The following is a 20,538-nucleotide window of genomic DNA, read 5'->3' as shown; positions in this document are numbered from 1 at the left end:
ATCAACTGCCAGGTTGTGTGAAATGCCCAGGGCATCATCATGAATGTGTGTGCTGGCAGCCCTGGCAGTTATCACAACTCACATAGCTGGTGTGCATCATAGCTGTACCAGATGTTGGCTAGGGAGGACATCCCACACAGCCATTTACTGGGGGATGCTGGCTACACACTGGAACCATGGATGATGACACCCATCATAAATGAACACACACCCACAGAAGAATGCCATAATGAGGCACACCCACAAACTAGGAACATCATAAAGCATGTGTTTGGGCTGCTGAAGTTACAGCTCCAGTGCCTCGATATATCTAGGGGAGCTCTGCCGGACTCTCCAGCCACATGTGCACAGATGTTCACAGTATGTGCCATGCTACACAATATGATCCTGCGGAAACAGCTGCAGCAGGATCAACAAAGAGAAGGGATACACAACCCCCCACCAGTGCCAAGGTCCCCACAGCCACACCCACTGGAGGACTCAGAGGAAGAACCCCCTTAGGATGTCCCTGTAGGCAGATGTAGGCATGTCCAGTATGCCCTGGTCTTGGCCAAGAAAAAATGCATAGCACATGCACTGACACCTAGGGCCCTAGAGACCGACACCTTACTCCGACTCGCATACATATAGTAAACATTATGCCAGCCAGACTATACAACCTGTACATAACCATGCATTAACTGTGTAGTGCATGCATCAGACAGAGTCAGCCCTGAAGTAGAGGTCTGTCAATCGCTGCATTTGCAAGGTAAGTCACTCACCTATACACCACTTGTAAGGAATACTAGAATATGGTAGCATATGTATGGACCTGCTGCATGTATGCAAGGGAATATAGTGGGCCACTGGGCTACTCGGAGAGATCTAACAGCCACATGGGACAACAGGTACCCAGACCAATAGTATGTGCTCCATAATATTTACTAGTTGACATGGTTGGAAAATCCACTACATTATTCAAGAGAGATGGCAAACAGTGGGGTCAGGGAACAGTCATACAACTGTCTATGCTAGCAGATCATGGGCTGGTTGTCCCATACCCCCAATGCATCAGTGTTCCCATACAACTGCTGTAACAGTAAGTCAGCAATGATATATCAGCAGACCAGCCAATCTCAGGGCTATAACATAGAACCTGAGTACACTTTGTAAGTCACATGTAATGCTGGGATGACAATGTATGCTGTTCATTGTGTGATGAATGACACATCTCTGTCTGGCAGCCAGTGTGGCTCAGTGGGCTAGGAATGTTAGTATGGTTGATGGTGCTGATGATTTGAATCTGGCAGCATCCACATCATTTGCATGTGAGGTAGTCGTATGGTGGTATTCCCACAGACTGTCACCCCTCAATCTGTTACTTCAGAGAGAATGGGGGGACAAAGTGCCAAAATTACAGACAAACATTACATATGGTCTGATTAATCTAGAAGGTGAATAATATAACAACGGGTTGCATCAGAACAAAATATCTGCAGGGTGTAAAATCCATTACTCAAATGTGTCTGTAGTTAGTACTATTCAGTGACTGCATTATACAATAATTTACCAGAAAACCACAAATGTATGAGGAATAGACCAGACATATGGGACATTTTGCAAAAACATGTACAGTGAGAGGTATGCAGACTGTCACCCCATGTGTGGTGTTACATTCTGTACCTCAGTCACATATTAAGTACAGCACTCAGCTGGGGAATGCCGTGGACAATTTCAGGGAAGTGCTGTGCTGGGGAAACAGGTGCAGCTACCAATATCTGTAGCACACAAAATCCCAGACACGAGTACAGGTAGCTCTGGCCTGGAGTCACTTTGTAAGTACTGACAGTTCCACTGGACCTGCTCCTAAACTTAGCTAACTTGAGCGCAATTCTGTTGCCTCTTCATCACAAAGACCTGCTATGTGGAAATACGTCTGTACATACAGACAGCTATGTATATATATCTGTCTGCCCTCCCACATGATTAGTGTATCTATCAGTATGTACCCCAAATACATATAATACCGATATATATATATATATATATATATATATATATATATATATATATATAAATATATATTATACAATGATAAATAGACTCTCCATATATATCTACATAGCACATACACATAACATGCACACACACTGACATTTATAGAGACATCCCTGTTATACACACACATATATATATATATATACTGTATATATATATATATATATATATATATATATATATATATATATATACTGTATATATTTATATATATATATATGTATATATATATATATATATATATATATATATATATATATATATATATATATATATATATATATATATATATATATATATATATATATATATATATATATAGGTTCATAGGTTCATACTAGGCTATCTGCCCTAGGGCATTTATAAGTCTAGCCAGTGTGTGTTTGGCTTTCGCCAACCATTTTAAATTTATTTTGCTATGCCCTTTTTCGAAGTTAGTATACTGTGCCTCGGTCTAACAGTGACACAGAAGTGATACCCGGGGTAAACCTACGATCTCCCATCCACTCATCAAGATTCCTCTTGAAGAGAGTCAATGAGGGACTTTGCCTAACCTGAACTGGGATTTTATTCCAGAGTGAAGGGAGCCTCTGGGTTATGAATCTGTCCCTCCAGCATGTCCTATTTATTTCAGTGCTGAGGTTCAAGTCTTTCGAGCATGTAGCTCGATGGAATTTGGATTTTCTGAGGTGCAGCATGTCCATTAATTCCAGGTTGGACATGGCTTTATATGTCAGGCACAGATCGCCTCTGAGCAGGCGGTATGCCACTGAGTAGAGCTGGAGTTTCTTTAACTGGGCAGCATATGGCATCTGTTTGAGTCCTTTGATCCTCTTGGTGAGGTACTTTAGGGGTCTTTCCAGTTGCTGCAGCTGTCTGGTAAGGTACATCCCAAAAGGGGCATTGTATTCAATTATGGGCCTGATGAGGGATGAGTAAAGAGGCATGATTACCTCCCCTGATCTAGATGTGAATCCCTTCATGATTAGGTGGGCTATATAAAATGTTTTTCTAACCACTTTGGCCACTTGGTTGTCAAATGAGAGATTGCTATCAACTTGGGTCCCCAGGTCCCTAATTACTTCTTCTGTACTTAATGGATTACCACCTATGTGGTAATTTGTAGGCACTTTGTTTTTGCCAAAGGGGATGACTATACACTTTTTGGCGTTTAGCTTGAGGCCATGGCTCTGGCACCAGTTGTCTGTTTCTATGAGGCCTTTTTGGAGGATGCTTGTGTCGGCTGGAGAGTCGATTATGGCGCCCAGTTTGCAGTCATCTGTGAACTTGGTCAGCCACAGTCCTTCCGTGTTGGCCTGTACCTCCGAGAAATATATACCGAGCAAGAGAGGTCCCAGGACTGAGCCTTGTGGGATGCCATTTGTAACTGGTTTGGAGTCTGACATGGCTCCAGCAATTCTAACCATGTGGGTTCTGTCCTTGAGCCAGTTTGCAACCCATCTAGTGACATAGGCGTTTATATTTAAGCTGGTGAGCTTGTCTATAATGCCCGAGTGGGGTATTGTATCGAAGGCTTTTGCGAGGTCCAGGTAGGCTGTGTGGACCACCTTCCCCTCATCAGTGGCCTTGGTGACTGTTTCAAAGAAATCAACCAGGTTTAAGAGGCAGGATCTGCCCTTAACAAAGCCAAACTGGGTAGGATCCAGTGTCTGTAGGTCCCTAATATCTTTATTTATGAGGTCCATGATGATCCTTTCCATAGCTTTGCAGACCAAGCTAGTCAGGCTTATGGGGCGATAGTTTCCAGGATTCGTTGAGGCACCACCATTGTAGAGAGGGACCACTGTTGCTGTACGCCACTCTTTAGGTACATATCCTGTAGTAAGGCTGAGATTGAACAGTAGTTTTATGTTTGGGTTTAGCTCTTCTTGGAGTTCATGTAGGACGCAGCCCGGGACACCGTCTGGTCCCATTGATGCTGTGTTTTTTGCTTTGGAGAAGGCGGCTCTTACCTGAGCATCTGAGATGTCAGGGGGGCAGCACTCTGCTGGGATAGATATTTGCCCTTTTGGTGGGGGGGGGAGTTTGCGCTGAACGTGTCAGCTAGGATGTTGGCAATGTCTGTGGGTTTGGTGTATTTTTTGTCATTTTGGACTAATTCTGAGCATATCTGGGAATTCCCACCCAGGTTCCTAACATAACTAAAGAAAGCCTTGTGATTATCCTTAGTGTCCTGTGCAATTTTTCTCTCGAAGCTGGCCTTAGATGATTTTATGAGTGCCCATAGTTTTTTGCTAATACTGATCAGAGATGCCTTCCCTTTTTGGGATTTTGCTCTATAATGTAGTAGCTTCCTCCTTCTATTGTATAGTTTGTTTATGGCTGGGGTCCACCAGACGGGATGTCTGCCTTTGGAGGATTGGGTCTTGGTTTTATTTGGGATTGCATGATCCATGCATTCCTGAAGGTGTTCATAGAATGCATTTATAAAGGATTCTGCGGTCTGGGCCGTATTTTCCACAGGCCTGGGGGCTTTGAAAGATTCCACCTCGGTTTTGAGGAGTGTGAAATTTGCTTTAGAGAAGTTTTTCACTGTGGTTTTCTGGGCAGGGGGTGGGGTCGGGATGTGAATATCCAGTGAGATTAGTTTATGGTCTGATCTTACCAGTAAGGGATACACTTCTGGTCTGGAGCATAGAGTCCCCATGTTGGTGATGATCAGGTCCAGTATGTTTTCCCCTCTTGTGGGAGTGGTGACTAGTTGTTCCATAGCATTTGAGTTTATAATTCCCAGGAACCTTTGGGCTAAGTTGCTGGGGCTTGAGTAGTGCTCCCAGTCAATGTTTGGGTAGTTGACGTCACCCAATATAATGGTGTTTGGAGAGACCTCCATATTTTCCAGTGTTCTCAGGAAGGCTGAGTGGGGTTCCTGGGTTTGGAAGGGTAGTCTGTAGCAGGCTATAAACTGGAAGGCAGTTTTACCCACTGTTAGTTGCACATGGATAGTCTCTGATGCTTCGTGCTGTGCCACCAACCTGGAGGTGTGGGTATCTTTGACGAATATTGATACTCCCCCTCCTTTTGTGGTTCGGTCCAAGTTTTGCGGCCGAAAAGCATGGTATGAGGTATAACCTGGTAGTACTGGGGTGCTCTCGGGAGCCTTGAACCAGGTTTCTGTTACTGCACAGATATCGATGTTCTCCATGCTAAGGAGAGTTTTGAGTGTGTGCATCTTGAGGTTTAGACTTCTGGCATTGAGTAGCATTACTCTTAGTTTCTTATCCCTTGTGATACCTATGGAGGTGGGTTTGTCTTTTGAGCCTTGCCTAAAAAATGCACTATGGGGATAGCAAGAGCCTTTGCCAATATCCAAAAGCCCAGGGGTGACAGGTGCAAGCTGTCCCTAGTGAAGCATCGTGGCTTGTCGAGCATGTCATCCCAGGCTGACAGGCATTGGATCCCCTTTGAATGACACCAATACTTAAGCCACTTGTTGAAATTGATCATCTTGTCTTCATATTGTGGCATCATTCTTGGTGAGGGTAAGATGCTACTCAAGGTCAGGGTCATACCGGCCTGGGCTACATGCTCAGAGAGCTCCTCTATGTCTCTTTTCATGTAGTCCAGGGAGGTACGTCTCAGGTCATTCACACCAGCATGGACAATGACTGAGTCATATTTGTACTTGCCTTGGAGTGACCTGAGTGCTTGTGTTATGTGGCAGATCCTAGCACCCGACAGGCAGCTCACCGTGACCTTCTCCTTATTCAGCCTGGTGAGCGGGACGTCAGTGTGCCTAACGATATAGTCACCTATTACAAGTGTATCAGGTGTGTTGTTTAGCCTTAAGGGCTGTGACTGTTCGGCACACTGGCTTTGTGAGCTATGTGTTGCACGTGTTTTGTTTGGGGTAGCGGCTGCTTGGGTGTCTGCTTTGGAGGTCTCTGCTGCTTAGGCAGAATTTTATTTAGAGCCTCCGAGTATGTTTTTGTGTGTTTATGTGTTTGGTTTGCTGTTGTGGTAGGTCTATGTGAGACTGGAATTGTAGTAAGTGTGGTTTCCTTCTCCTGACTGGTTACGCCAGTACTGAGTTGAGAGAGCTTAGCCTCCAGTTTGGCTATATGGTTGCATCTCTCACATGTGTTGGAATTTGTTGGGGGGAGAAGAGGGTTGTCTGTGTACATGAGACAGTTGTAACATTGCCTCAAGATTCCCAGATTCACCAGCTGGACCGGAAAGGAGATTGACAACTGACCTTTGGACATGCTAGAATAGTATTGGGAATTCCTTTATGACTGAAAAAAAGGGACAATGGGGAACAAGGTACTCAAGTGGAGTTTGTGAGGGTGTAGTGCTTTTAATTTTTTAGTGCTGACTTATATAATTGCTTTAGTGAGCAAGTGCCAGGTAACTTAAATGCAATGTGTTACAGGTAACTTAAATGCAAAAATGACAAACAGTAACTTTCAAGTGAAACAAGGAAATAAGTACAGTAAGCAATGCAGATATCACTAGGGATCCACAGAAGCACTGAAAAGCCGCATTTTAGGTGGAATTAGCATTTCAGGGAAATAACAAGCAAACAAACAACAAGCATACAAACAAAACTAGATTCAGCAGGCCTGGATCTAGTCTATGCTACAGCAAACAAGGTGTACCAATTTCAGTAAGAAACAGTTCAAATATGCAGGCACTATAAGCCTTTAACCAGGAATTCCCAGCTCAGAAGGGCAGAGTCCAGCCTCTCCTCCCACAAGAGTGCAGACCACAAACCTTCTTAATGTAAAATAACTGTATATATGTATATATATATATATATATATATATATATATATATATATATACTGTATATGAATATATAGGTTCATAGGTTCACAGGTTGGTACTAGGCTATCGGCCCTAGGGCCTATACAAGCCTAGCCATAACAATTCCCTGACTATTTCTTCCCAGAATATTTACTTCCCTGGTCCCCTGTCTAGCAGGACAACTGACGTGATCCCCGGGGTGAATTTCCTATTTCCCATCCAATCGTCAGGGTTCCTTTTGAAGAGGGCCAAAGAGGCACTCAGCTTGACATGTATGGGCAGTCTATTCCAGAGTATGGGTAGTCTCTGGGTCAGGAAACTATCCCTCCAGCATGTTTTGTTCATTGTGATGACAAGGTTTAGATCCCTGGAGCATGTGGCTCTGAGGGATTGGGATTTCTTTAAGTGTAGCATTTCCAACAGCTCTGGGTTTGACATGGCCTTGTATGTTAAGCAGAGATCGCCTCTGAGTAGGCGATATGCAACAGAGTATAGCTGGAGTTTTTTTAGACAGTCATCATAGGGCATCTGCTTTAAGCTTGTGATTCTTTTAGTGAGGTATTTCTGTGGCCTTTCCAGTTGTTTCAGATGTCTTGTGAGGTACATACCAAATGGGACATTGTACTCTATATTGGGTCTAATGAGGGATGAGTACAGTGACAATGACCTCCTTTGATTTATGATTAAACATGACACTTAGGTGAGGTGCCAGTTCATTTTGTAGTCCATGCAGTACACAGCCTGGGATGTCGTCTGGTCCCATGGATGCTGTATTCTTAGCTTTGGAGAGTGCATTTTTTACCTGTGTGGCTCTGATTACCAGAATTTGGCAATCTTTTGGTATTGAGATGGGCCCTTTAGGGAGTGAGAGGGGGCTGAAGTTGGCATTGAATAGATCTGCCAGGATATTGGCAATATCCTTGGGATCAGTATATTTAATGCCATTCTGTTGTACCTCAGAGCAGATCTGAGTATTGCCATTTAGATTCTTGACATAACTATAGAATGCCTTGTGGTTGTCCTTGGAATCTTTGGCAATTTTATTTTCGTAACTAGCTTTGGAGGATTTTATGAGGGATCTCAGCTTCTTACTGAGGCTGGTAAGGGAGTATGTTGCATCCTGGGATTTTCCTCTTTTCTGCAACAGTTTCTTCCTTCTGTTGTATAGTTTGTTTATGGCAGGGCCCAACAGATTGTCTTCCTTGTTTTGGAGGAGAGCGTCTTGGTTCTTTTTGGAATGGCACGAGTCATGCATGAGTGGATGTGCTCGTACAGTGCCTTAGTGTTGGATTCAGCAGTTGAACTTTCAGTTCCTGCCTGCATGGGTGTCATGAGATTTGTCACTTCTGACTTGAGTAGTATGAAGCTAGCCTTGGAGAAGTTTTTTTATGGAGGTTTCCCTACTGGGGGTTGGGGGTGGGATGTGGACATCAAGGGTGATTAGCTTATGGTCAGACCTGACTAACGAGGGGGTGACCACTGGTGTGGAGTATCGATCTCCCATGTTGGTAATGACCAGGTCTAGGATATTGGAGCCCCTGGTGGGACTATGGATTAGTTGATCCAGGGCATTGGAATTTATGAATTCCAAGAACCGTTGGACAAAGGTGTTGGTACCCGAGTAGTTTTTCCAATTAATGGCAGGATTTGTTGAAATCACCCAGTATTAGGGTATTTGGTTGTATCTTAATATTTTCCAGTATGCTTAGAAAGGTGTAGTGAGAATCTTGGGGCATGGTGGGGGATCTGTAGCAAGCTACAATTTGGATTGCAGTCTTACCTAGTGTTAGTTGCACCTGGAGAATTTCAGATGCATTGTGTTGGGCAACTAGCCTGGAGGTGTGAATATCCTTGGTGAATATGGACACTCCTCTGCCTTTAGTGTTTCGGTCCTGGTTTGGTGGCCGAAAAGTATGGTAAGAGTTGTAGTCTGGTATTGCAGGGGTGCTCTCTAGAGCCTTGAACCAGGTCTCATTTACTGCACAAATATTGATGTTCTCCTTTTTTTAGGAGTGCCTCGAGAGAGTGCATTTTGAGGTTTAGACTTCTAGCATTGAGTAGCATTACCTTCAGATTTTGCATGCTTATATCTGTTACGGTGGTGGTTTTGTACTTTAAGCCTTGCCTAAAAAAGGCATTATAGGGGTGGCAAGAGCCTTAGCCAGTAACCTGAATCCCAGGGGTGACAGGTGCAAACCATCTCTGGAAAAGCATCATGGTTTCTCGATCATGTCGTCCCAGGCAGACAGATACTGGATCCCCTTTAAATGACACCAGAAGCTTAGCCAATTGTTGAAGTCAATCATTTTGTCCTTATACTGTGGTATCATTCTGGGTGAAGACAGGGTGCTACTCAGGGCTAGGGTCATACTTGCCTGGGCCACATGATCTGAGAGCTCTTCCATGTCTCTTTTCATGTAGTCAGGGAGGTACGTCTCAAGTCATTCACTCCAACATGGACAATGACAGAGTCATATTTGTACTTGTGGAGTAACTTGAGTGAGTGCATGTATGATTTGGTGGATCCTGGCACCCGACTGGCAGCTGACTGTAATTTTCTCCTTGTTCAGCCTGGTGTGTGTGACATCAGTGTGCCTGACTATAGAGTCACCTATGACTAAAGCGTTGGGTACGTTGTCTTGCCTTAGGGGCTGTTGTTGGGTGGCCCACTGGTGTTGTGACCATTGTGACACTTTGGTTGTGATTGGTGTTTGTTTGCATTTCAACTTCAAAGGTCCTTGTTGCTTGGGCAGGTTAATGTTAAGGGCCTCTGCATAAGTGGGTTTAGTGTTACTATGTGTGGATGTTGGTGGCATGAGTTTTGAAGGGCTATGTGTTGCTTGAGGTGTAGTGAAGGTGTTAACCTTCTCCTCTTGACTGTCTAGCACAATCTTGGGAGGAGAGAGCTTTGCTTCCAGTTTAGCTATGTTAGTGCATCTCTCACTGGTTATAGTGTTGGGTGGTAGGAGGAGAGGGTTTTCTGTGTACATGAGGCAATTGCTGCATTGTCCCAGTATGCCCAGATTCACCAGGAGGACAGGAGAAATCACCGGAAGCTGACCCTTGGACATGTCTGGTTCGGTGTTTCTTTTGTAAAGTACAAGAGCTGTTTTCCCTTACCTTGGCAAGGTACTTTGCCATTATAGGCTGTTTAGTGCTTACAATTAATTTCTCCTTATTAACAATAAGAGTTGAGTGCTTGTACCAGTTTAAGGCTTCCTAGTGCTTTCCAGCAGGTTTTAAAACAAGTGCTAGTCACAGGGATTCATATTTTAGTGCTACTACTGAGAAACCAGCTAGTTCTAAGGGAAAGTTTGAATAGCAGACTTTCTGGCACCGGGAATAGTTTACAGTGCTAGACTAATAAGCTAATAAAAGTACAGGAGAGCAGAAAACTAGCAGATCTAAGGGAAAAAATTGAAGAGCACCGCTCAGAAACTTACAAAAAGTCCTGGATACAGCGAATATGTATCTGAGCTACACTAGTCCCAGGAAAGGTAGGAAACAGTTTATTTATTTATTTTTTTTTAGTAGAAAGTGAAGAGGCAGAAGATAATGAGATAGTTCAATCTGCAGAAGCTAAAGGGGTGGGCCTTTGCTAAGTTCTCACTATAAACAGTAGAATGAGCTGATGTAATGTGACTGGGGGGGGGGTGTACAGTATCGACTTTATACCAGAGGCGGGCAACTCAAAGCCACCAAGACAAGGTGGGTGGGAAAAAAAACAGTTGTACAGATTACAGAGATATTAAATCAAAAGTGCAGGCAATAAATGAGAATAAACTCTTAGCTTTTCTCAATATCACAGCTGGCAGTAGGTCAGCCTCTCTGCAGCAGCCTGAGCAACAGGTATATCGGATTTAAAATACTGGCTATTTAAGGCACAGGACAGAAACCAGACCAGTTATCTAAACAATAAGAGATGCAGGAATACCTTGACTAGATAAAACCAGTTATGTAAACTTTCGCTCACTAAGAAAACAGTTAGGCCTCTAGACAAAGGATTTCACTACAAACTGTGGTCAACACTAAGAGATATTCAGCTATATCACACAACAAGGAGAGTAAAAACAGTTGTACAGATTACAGAGATATTAAATCAAAAGTGCAGACAATAAATGATAATAAACTCATATATATATATATATATATATATATATATATATATCGGGATGTATGAATTTCTCCACATATCCTCAGAATGCTGAGGTTATGTGCACTTACACATCACTACAGTTTCCCAGGGGAACCAAAGCAAGGCCACAACAGTACATATTCCACTCACCCACAGACCCCTGTGCCTACCGAATGTCACCATGTAGACAGACACAGATGAGCAGGTGGTGGAATGTATAATGGTTTCAACGCATGCCTTGGACAGGGCAAATTGTCCCTGACCACATGTTTGCCTGTCTAACTGCAACCAGCCACATATGGCCATACTGGTAACTGTACACACATAGCAAGGATATTAACAGGTATCCCACCCCTAGGACACAATAACAGTACCAAACAATATCACTCTGCAGGCCACACATACCGTCCAACACAAGCCTACTTTGTGTACACCACAAGTACAGTGCCTTCAATCACATATACAACAGACCTAAACTGTGGCATGTGTGATAAGTACTGTGAGCTATAATGTGCAACTGTAGATAGGTAGGGATTCTACTTTCACATCAGCCAACTATGTGTGTGTGTGTGTGTGTGTGTGTGTGTGTGTGTGTGTGTGTGTGTGTGTGTGTGTGTGTGTGTGTGTGTGTGCGTGTATAAATATACCCCCTTGCAGCACTACAGATATGCCCTTATGGGTTATCCCCCTGCAATGGTTAGGCACTTTTTGGCCCTGTAACTAGCTGCTTGCCTCTAAATTGACCTCCTCTACAAGGCCTACTGATGTCATCCACCTTAAGAGTGCTAGATGACAATCTAACATTAGATAAGCTCCATGGCACATGTGATAAGTTCTGTAAGCTATTGTGTCTAACAGTAGATAGGTAGAGGTTTTAATCTCACATCAGCCATCTTGGTGTGTGTGTGTGTGTGTGTGTGTGTGTGTGTGTGTGTGTGTGTGTGTGTGTGTGTGTGTGTGTGTGTGTGTGTGTGTGTGTGTATCCATACCTCATACATATGATAACCTTTTTAATGTGCACATTGGTAGCATTTTGCATTTATTTTACTGGTTACATGTGATGTAGCCTCCCAAATGAAGGATCACAACATGGCCTGCTGATATCAACAAGCATTATGTGTCCTACACGGATAGTACTAGAAGACAGGATGAGTAGTGTGTGCATCTGGCATTGTCTTCTGTAGTGTATACCACTACATAGGTAAGTGTTCTACTGTACATGCAGCCAACATGCACTATGTGTGTGTGTCATGGCATGTCCTGTATACAGTGAATGGAAGTGCTGTGAGCCTGAATGTGGCCATGTGTGCATGTCAGGCTGTGACAGCATTGTAAATCATGTCACACAGCAATAGGAGATGTGCACATCAGTAACATGATGGCCATACAGCAATCACAATTAGAGACATCACTACCCCTCGTCACAGGAACAACACATATTGCCCATGTCCATGAGAGATTCAGCCACACCCCCAGTGTTGAGATGACATTTGCCCAGCCAATCATACAGATGGCATATGTGAAGGTGCACTGAGGTGCTCTCTGTTCTGTACCAGTAGGGAGGGTCTGTGTCAAGGGTGCATTGTCAAGGGTGCGTTACATCTGCTACACAAATGTCTCCAACAAACATGTACTACTAACATCACATAGGTTCATAGGTTCATAGGTTCATAGGTTCATACTAGGCTATCTGCCCTGGGGCAATTATAAGCCTAGCCCGATTCTGTATGGCTTACGCCACCCCTTGATTTGAGTATACTGTGCCCTTTTTTAAGGTTTAGTTTACTGTGCCTCTATCTAATAGTGACACAGGAGTAATCCCTGGGAAAAACCTACGATCCCCCATCCACTTATCGAGATTCTTCTTGAAGAGATTCAGTGAGGTGCTCTGTCTCACATGAACTGGAATTCTATTCCAGAGCGAAGGGAGCCTCTGGGTTATGAACCTGTCCCTCCAGCAAGTTCTATTTATTTCTGTGCTGAGGTTCAAGTCCCTCGAGCGTGTGGCTCTAAGGGATCTAGATTTACTGAGGTGGAGCATGTCCATTAATTCTGGATTTGACATAGCTTTGTATGTCAGGCATAGATCGCCTCGAAGTAGGTGGTATGCAACTGAGTAGAGCTGGAGTTTTTTTAACCGAGCAGTATATGGCATCTGTTTGAGACCCTTGATCCTCTTGGTGAGATACTTTTGGGGTCTTTCTAATTGCTGCAGGTGTCGGGTAAGGTACATCCCAAAAGGGGCATTGTATTCTATGATGGGCCTGATGAGGGATGAATAAAGGGGCACGATTACCTCTCTTGATCTAGATGTGAAACCCTTCGTGATGAGGTGGGCTATGTAGAAGGTCTTTCTAACCACTTTGGCAATGTGGTTTTCAAAGGAGAGATTGCTATCAACTTGGGTCCCCAGGTCTCTAATAACTTTCTCTGTACTTAATGGGTTTACGCCTATGTGGTAATTTGTGGGCACATTGTTTTTGCCAAAGGGTATGACTATACATTTTTGGCATTTAGCTTTAAACCATGGCGCTGGCACCAGTTATCTGTCTCTGTGAGACCTTTTTGAAGGATGTTTGTGTCAGCTGGAGAGTTGATTATGGCGCCCAGTTTGCAGTCGTCTCAAGAACTTGGTGAGCCATAGTCCTCCCACGTTGCCTGTACCTCGGAAAAGTATATACCGAACAAGAGTGGTCCCAGGACAGAACCCTGTGGGACGCCACTTGTGACCGGTTTTGAGTCTGACATGGCTCCAGCAACTCTCACTCTGTGGGTTCTGTCTTTGAGCCAGTTTGCGACCCATCTTGTGACATAGGGGTTTATATTTAAGCTGGATAGCTTATCTATGATGCCCGAGTGGGGTATTGTGTCAAATGCCTTTGCAAGGTCCAGATAGGCTGTGTGGACTACCTTTCCTTCATCTATGGCTTTGGTGACTGTTTCAAAGAAGTCAACCAGGTTCAAAAGGCAGGATCTGCCCTTGACAAAGCCGAACTGGGTAGGATCTAGTGTCTGTAGGTCCCCAATGTCTTTGTTTATGAGCTCCATGATGATCCTCTCCATAGCCTTGCAGACTAAGCTAGTCAGGCTTATGGGGCGATAGTTTCCAGGGTCCGTAGATGCTCCACCTTTGTGGAGTGGGACCACTGTTGCTGTACACCATTCTGTGGGCACATATCCTGTAGTGAGGCTGAGATTGTATAGCTGTTTTATTTGAGGGATTAGTTCCTCTTGTAGTTCATGTAGGACGCAACCTGGGACGCCATCTGGTCCCATGGAAGCAGTGTTTTTTGCTTTGGAGAGGGCAGCTTTCACCTGAGCATCTGAGATGTTTGGGAGGCAGTCCTCTGCCGGGATAGATATTTGCTCTTTTGAGGGGGAGGGGGTGGAGAAGTTCGCACTGAACCTGTCTGCCAGGATATTGGCGATGTCTGTGGGTTCAGTGTATTTTTTGTCGTTTAGAATCAACTCAGAACAAGTCTGGGAGTTGCATCCCAAGTTTCTAACATAACTGAAAAAAGCCTTATGATTGTCTTTGGTGTCCTGTGCAATTTTTCTCTCGAAGCTGGCCTTGGAGGATTTTATGAGGGATTGTAATTATTTGCTAGTACTGATCAGAGATGCCTTCCCTATTAGGGATTTTGCTCTATCATGTAGTAGCTTCCTCCTTCTGTTGTACAGTTTATTTATGGCAGGGGTCCACCAGACTGGACGCCTGCCTTTGGATGATTGGGTCTTGGTTTTGTTTGGGATAGCATGATCCATGCATTCCTGGAGATGTCTGTAGAATGCATTTATATAGGATTCTGCAGTTTGGGCTGTAGTTTCCACTGGCTCTGTGGCCTTGAAGGATTCCACTTCGGTTTTGAGAAGTGAGAAGTTCGCTTTTGAGAAGTTTTTCACTGTGGTTTTCTGGGCTGGGGGTGGAGTCGGGATGTGGACATCCAGTGAAATTAATTTATGGTCTGATCTTACCAATGAGGGATATACTTCTGGTGTGGAGCATAGAGTCCCCATGTTGGTAATGATCAGGTCTAGTATGTTTTCCCCTCTTGTGGGAGTGGTGACTAGTTGTTCCATAGCATTTGAGTTTATAATTTCCAGGAATCTTTGGGCTAAGGTGCTGGGGCTTGAGTAGTGCTTCCAGTCAATGTTTGGGTAGTTAAAGTCACCCAATATAATGGTGTTCGGAGAGATCTTCATGTTCTCCAATGTTTTCAGGAAAGCCGAATGGGATTCCTGACTTTGAGAGGGTGGTCTGTAGGATGCTATAAACTGAAAAGCAGTCTTGCCCACTGTTAGTTGCACATGGATGGTCTCCGATACTTCGTGCAATGCCACTAACCTGGAGGTGTGGATATCCTTGATAAATATGGAAACTCCCCCTCCTTTTGTGGTTCGGTCCGGGTTTTGGGCCGAAAAGCATGATATGAGGTATAGCCTGGTAGTGCTGGGGTGCTCTCTGGAGCCTTGAACCAGGTTTCTGTCACTGCACAGATATTGATGTTCTCCATACTGAGGAGAACTTCGAGTGCGTGCATCTTGAGGTTAAGACTTCTGGCGTTTAGCAGCATTACCCTTAGTTTCTTGTTCCTTGTGCTCTCTATGGGGGTGGGTTTGACTTTTGAGCCTTGCCTAAAAAAGGCACTATGGGGTGGCAAGAGCCTTTGCCAATATCCAAAGCCCAGTGGTGACAGGTGCAAGCCGTCCCTAGCGAAGCAACGTGGCTTGTCGAGCATGTCATCCCAGGCTGACAGACACTGGATCCCCTTTGAATGACACCAAAATTTTAGCCAATTGTTAAAATTGATCATTTTGTCTTTGTACTGTGGCATCATTCTAGGTGAGGGTAAGATGCTGCTCAAGGTCAGGGTCATACCAGCCTGGGCTACATGATCAGAGAGCTCCTCTATGTCCCTTTTCATGTAGTCCAGGGAGGTACGTCTCAGGTCATTCACACCAGCATGTACAATGACTGAGTCATATTTGTATTTGCTTTGGAGAGACCTGAGTGCTTGAGTTATGTGGGGGATCCTAGCGCCCGACAGGCAGCTCACTGTGACCTTCTCTTTATTCAGCCTGGTGAGCGGGATGTCAGTGTGTCTGACAATAGAGTCACCTATAACAAGAGTATCAGGTGTGTTATTCAGCCTTAAGGGCTGTGGCTGCTTGGCACACTGACTTTGTGGGTTATGTGTTGTATGTGTTTTGTTTTGAGGTAGCGTTTGCTTGGATGTCTGCTTTGGAGGTCTCTGTTGCTTAGGTAGATTTTTATTTAGAGCCTCCGAGTATGTTTTTGTGTATTTATGTGTTTGGTTCGCTGATGTGGTGGGACTATGTGATACTGGAATTGTGTTGTGTGAGGTTACCTTCTCCTCCTGACTGGTTACACCAGTTTTGAGATGAGAGAGCTCAGCCTCCAGTTTGGCTAAATAGTTGCATCTCTCACATATATTTGAACCTGTTTGGAAGAGGAGAGGGTTGTCCGTGTACATGAGACAGTTGTAACATTGCCTCAAAATTCCCAGATTCACCAGCTGGACTGGAGAGGAAACCATTGACTGACCTTTGGACATGCTAGAGTAATAGGGAAACTGAATTTGAGATGGACCAATAGAGGACAGGGTAATCATAGAGATTATAAGAGTAAGTAGTGCTTATGGTTTAATAGTGCTAACTTGTAGGATTACTTAATTGGACCAGTGAAGGGCCTTAGAATGAGAATATGGTGTTTAAATTGAGAGATAGAGTAGTTCTAAGGGAAAAAGTGAAGAGCAGACTTTGTGGAGCCAGGAATAGTTTAAACCCAATTAGGTGGCGCTGCCCGTTGATGCGCTATGCTCAAAAACGCGCAAAACCGCAAAAGAGGGTTTTAAGAGAGGAAGATGAAGGAGTTTTGGAATTGACCCAGAATGGCCAATAAAACTACAGTTTCAAGTCAGTAACCACTCCCACGAGGGCAGACAGGCTGCTCAATGTTTTTCACTGCCACTGATCAACAGAGAGACTTTCCTTTAGCCCAAGCAAAAATGGCCTCACAGAAACTTACAAACAGTTCAAGAACAGCAAGCCTGTAAATGAACTTTTTTAAATCTCAGAAAAGTGGGAAAAAAGCAAGATTTTTTTTTTTGTTTTTTCAGAGATAGCAGAGGTTAACAAGTATCAGCAAGTTATAACAGTGCAGTAAATGACCCCACACAAGAGTGCTAGGCCAAAGACAGATAAAATGCAAGTTTTGAGAAAAAAACGATTTTAAAAATAAGTGCAAACAGGAAATTCAGTAAACAGCTCTAGGTTGTGCTCTAAATACAGTTACTAATGCAGAAATCACATAGTGGGTTAATGTCCTTAGACTGACTAATCCATCTATTATACTTCTTAGAGATAGGCAGCATATGCAGTCAAGCAAGGTCACACCTTGTCCTGCATGCATGGCACAGATCACCTATGAGTACTCCGAATGGCACAGGCAGCACTGACATGCATTGCAGATGAACAGAGGTGAGCACATACTGAAGATGTGATGTAACCCTGTGAGGGGCCATACTGTCATGTGCAAGTGCCACTACAGTTTGGAAAGGTACATCAACACATAACCATTGTAGTCAGATAGTGGCATGCTGAGGGAAGAGTATATGGAGGGTATGGCTATGTCACCTACTGGTGACTGTGGCTGTGGCTATGCCGTATGATTCCTGCCATACCAGTGTACAGACATGTTGATGTTGGCACATGAGTTCTGCACCTGTGTTGCTGGGTCTGTGTAGCTACCTGTCACCCCTAAGTATGTACATCAGATGTAGGGACTGATTTGCTACTAACCGGGGACATAGGTCTTCTTGATGGAAAGGATAGTACATATATATTTGATTGGGGTTTATGGCCATTACTATGTCACCAGGCATGTATTTTTAATACTGTCATGCAAGACACCAACATATCACAGTGACTGTATGAGTGCTCACAAGTAGCAAGCAACCCCGAAAATTGTTATCAGCAACTGTAGATAGGTAGGGGTTCCACTTTCACATCAGCCAACTGTGTGTGTGTGTGTGTGTGTGTGTGTGTGTGTGTGTGTGTGTGTGTGTGTGTGTGTGTGTGTGTGTGTGTGTGTGTGTGTAAGTATAAGAAGTATAAGAAGTATAATAATTGTTAGCAGCAGTTAGTCAGTACCTGCGTGTAATATGATGACATGCAGTCAAGCAGTAGATGACCCAGGACTGTCCCCTGTTGAGCACTGCTGCTTACAGAACAGCTATTTCAGTCAGATGTCCCTATATTGCATATGTCTGCCATCAGTGGGCCATGTAGTGACCCCCACATTAACAGTATCATGGATGCCTAAGTGGGTGCTTTGTACATGTTGCCTGAATGGGCAGTACAGTGAGATGGCTTGGCTTAGTCTGGGTGTTGAATGCCCTGATGTGCCCCCAGTATGAAACACAAGTGGCCAGCAGTTAGTGTATCTGAAAAGAGCACAAAAACTGAAAAATAAAATAATGAAACTTTATTAACAACAGATGTCCATTTACTCACACTGAAGAAGGCATGGATTTGCCGAAACCGGTCTGTGGTTAATAAAGTTTCATTATTTTATTTTTCAGTTTTTGTGCTCTTTTCAGATACACTAACTGCTGGCCACTTGTGTTTCATACTTGGTACTTTCCAGCCGTGCAGAACCTACGTGCACAGCATTTATGTTTGACCTGATGTGCCCCCACCCATGTCCCTGCTGACTGCCATGACAAGGTTTATGGCAACAGTAAGGCAGCAGGGCATGCTGCCAAATATGTATGCCATGTACAGACTAGTATGTCAGCTGATGTATATGCAAGTGTCTGAGAGTCATACCCTGGGAACATACCATCAGGAGACCTATGCTGCACTATTACCACTCTCCAGTGGGGTTCACCATCTGCCATTAATAGCATACCCCTTCTAGGTATTCCATCTCTGCAGTCACAGCCACTGTCAGTGACGTCTGATTGGTACATTTAGCAGGTGGCTGCATATTAATAGCCATCACTGACACCCATACAGACCCAGCAGTTATCCAGGATGCCCTAAACCACAGTCAGGTGTTGTCTGCACCATTAACACAGATGACATGACAACCACTGTACATTACTATCCTGTGGGATATCATCCACCCCAGCACAATAATGTAGTGTCTGCACACTGCACACACTTGAGCCATGACACATGAAGGTATGGACACACACTGCTGTACTCTTTGACAGTCAGTGTTTATGGGGATGTAGGGATGCATTCACTGTTGTGCCACCAATACCGACAGGTACCAGATGGATGGTAATGTTAGACCATCACTGCTATATTGAATGCAGTGGACAGCACACCATCATTGTGTGCAATGGCACTCTTGCCATGTCACCACACAGACATAATATACAACTGTAGCAGCCCCACAGGTGCCATGGTGCAGCAATACACAGTGTAGATAACATGTGCTATGGTGTCTGTGTCATGGCCATACAAATGTAGCTCATCCACTAACTGCTATGATGGGGATGTGTATATCCCCATACAGGAAGGTGTCAGATCCCACTGTGTACCCCCAGCATTGCCATGACAGGTGTAACACATGTCCCACATGTGCTGTACACCTACAACATCAAAGTGGTAGACATAGTGCATACTGGGGAGACTGCTATGTGACACAGACAGTACACCCTACATGACATAGGCCCCCCCCATGCATATAGAGTACACATCTACTGTCACACACATCATGTGCAGGTTGCACAATGGGATGTACAACACAACAGTCATAAATGATATCCGCAACCTGTCTGAACCAGACACAGGATATTTGTAGATGTGTCAACTCATCACCACACCTTGTAGATTTGTAAGTTCGGAAAACCCAGGTGACACGTATCAAGGGTAACAGACCTTATCACACAGACCTTATCACAGAGTATGACTGCATGATTATGCTGACTACCCCTATTGTCCCTCTTAGACTTTTATACACATATGCACCTAGGAAGTCATGCATGTATACGACCGTACCTTGCTTATGTCATATTTCTGGTGTGCTGCCATGCCATCCTGTGCCACTGTATTGCCACCATGTGTCCATACTTTATCCCCTCAGACTCCTGGAACAGAACCATACACAGGTCCATGACACACATGTCATTCTGTAACACTACTGCCAGTGCAACATCATACAACATAAGGTACACAAAGTTTTGTGTGTAGTCATGACGCATGCCAGCCTACAGTATCTGTTGTGGACCACAACAAGTGACATGGCAAAACAATACTGGATTACACAAGTACATGTCAAGTAATATAGTCACCCTGTGCATCAGGCACATAGCTTTATTTCCCTGTATCTATGGCAAGGATGACAAGGATGTGGGACAGGTATCATCACATGCACAGTGTGTAGTGTGGGAGTGTTAGAGGCCTAGGCTGTGCCAAACAGTTGACAGTATGTGTGTGAGTTAAGGGGTGCAGGTTAGATGGGCCATGGAGAGGTGCCAAGTGTGTCTGTAGGTGACCTCCATGTGACAGTGGTGTTTGAGTGTGTGCATGTGCATAGTCAAACCAAGTGCTAGCCCTACACATGT

The sequence above is a fragment of the Protopterus annectens genome, chromosome 2.part1 (genome assembly GCF_019279795.1).
Source record: "Protopterus annectens isolate FY-2018-M chromosome 2.part1, PAN1.0, whole genome shotgun sequence".
Classification (NCBI taxonomy): domain Eukaryota; kingdom Metazoa; phylum Chordata; order Ceratodontiformes; family Protopteridae; genus Protopterus; species Protopterus annectens.
This window is presented reverse-complemented; position numbering follows the sequence as displayed.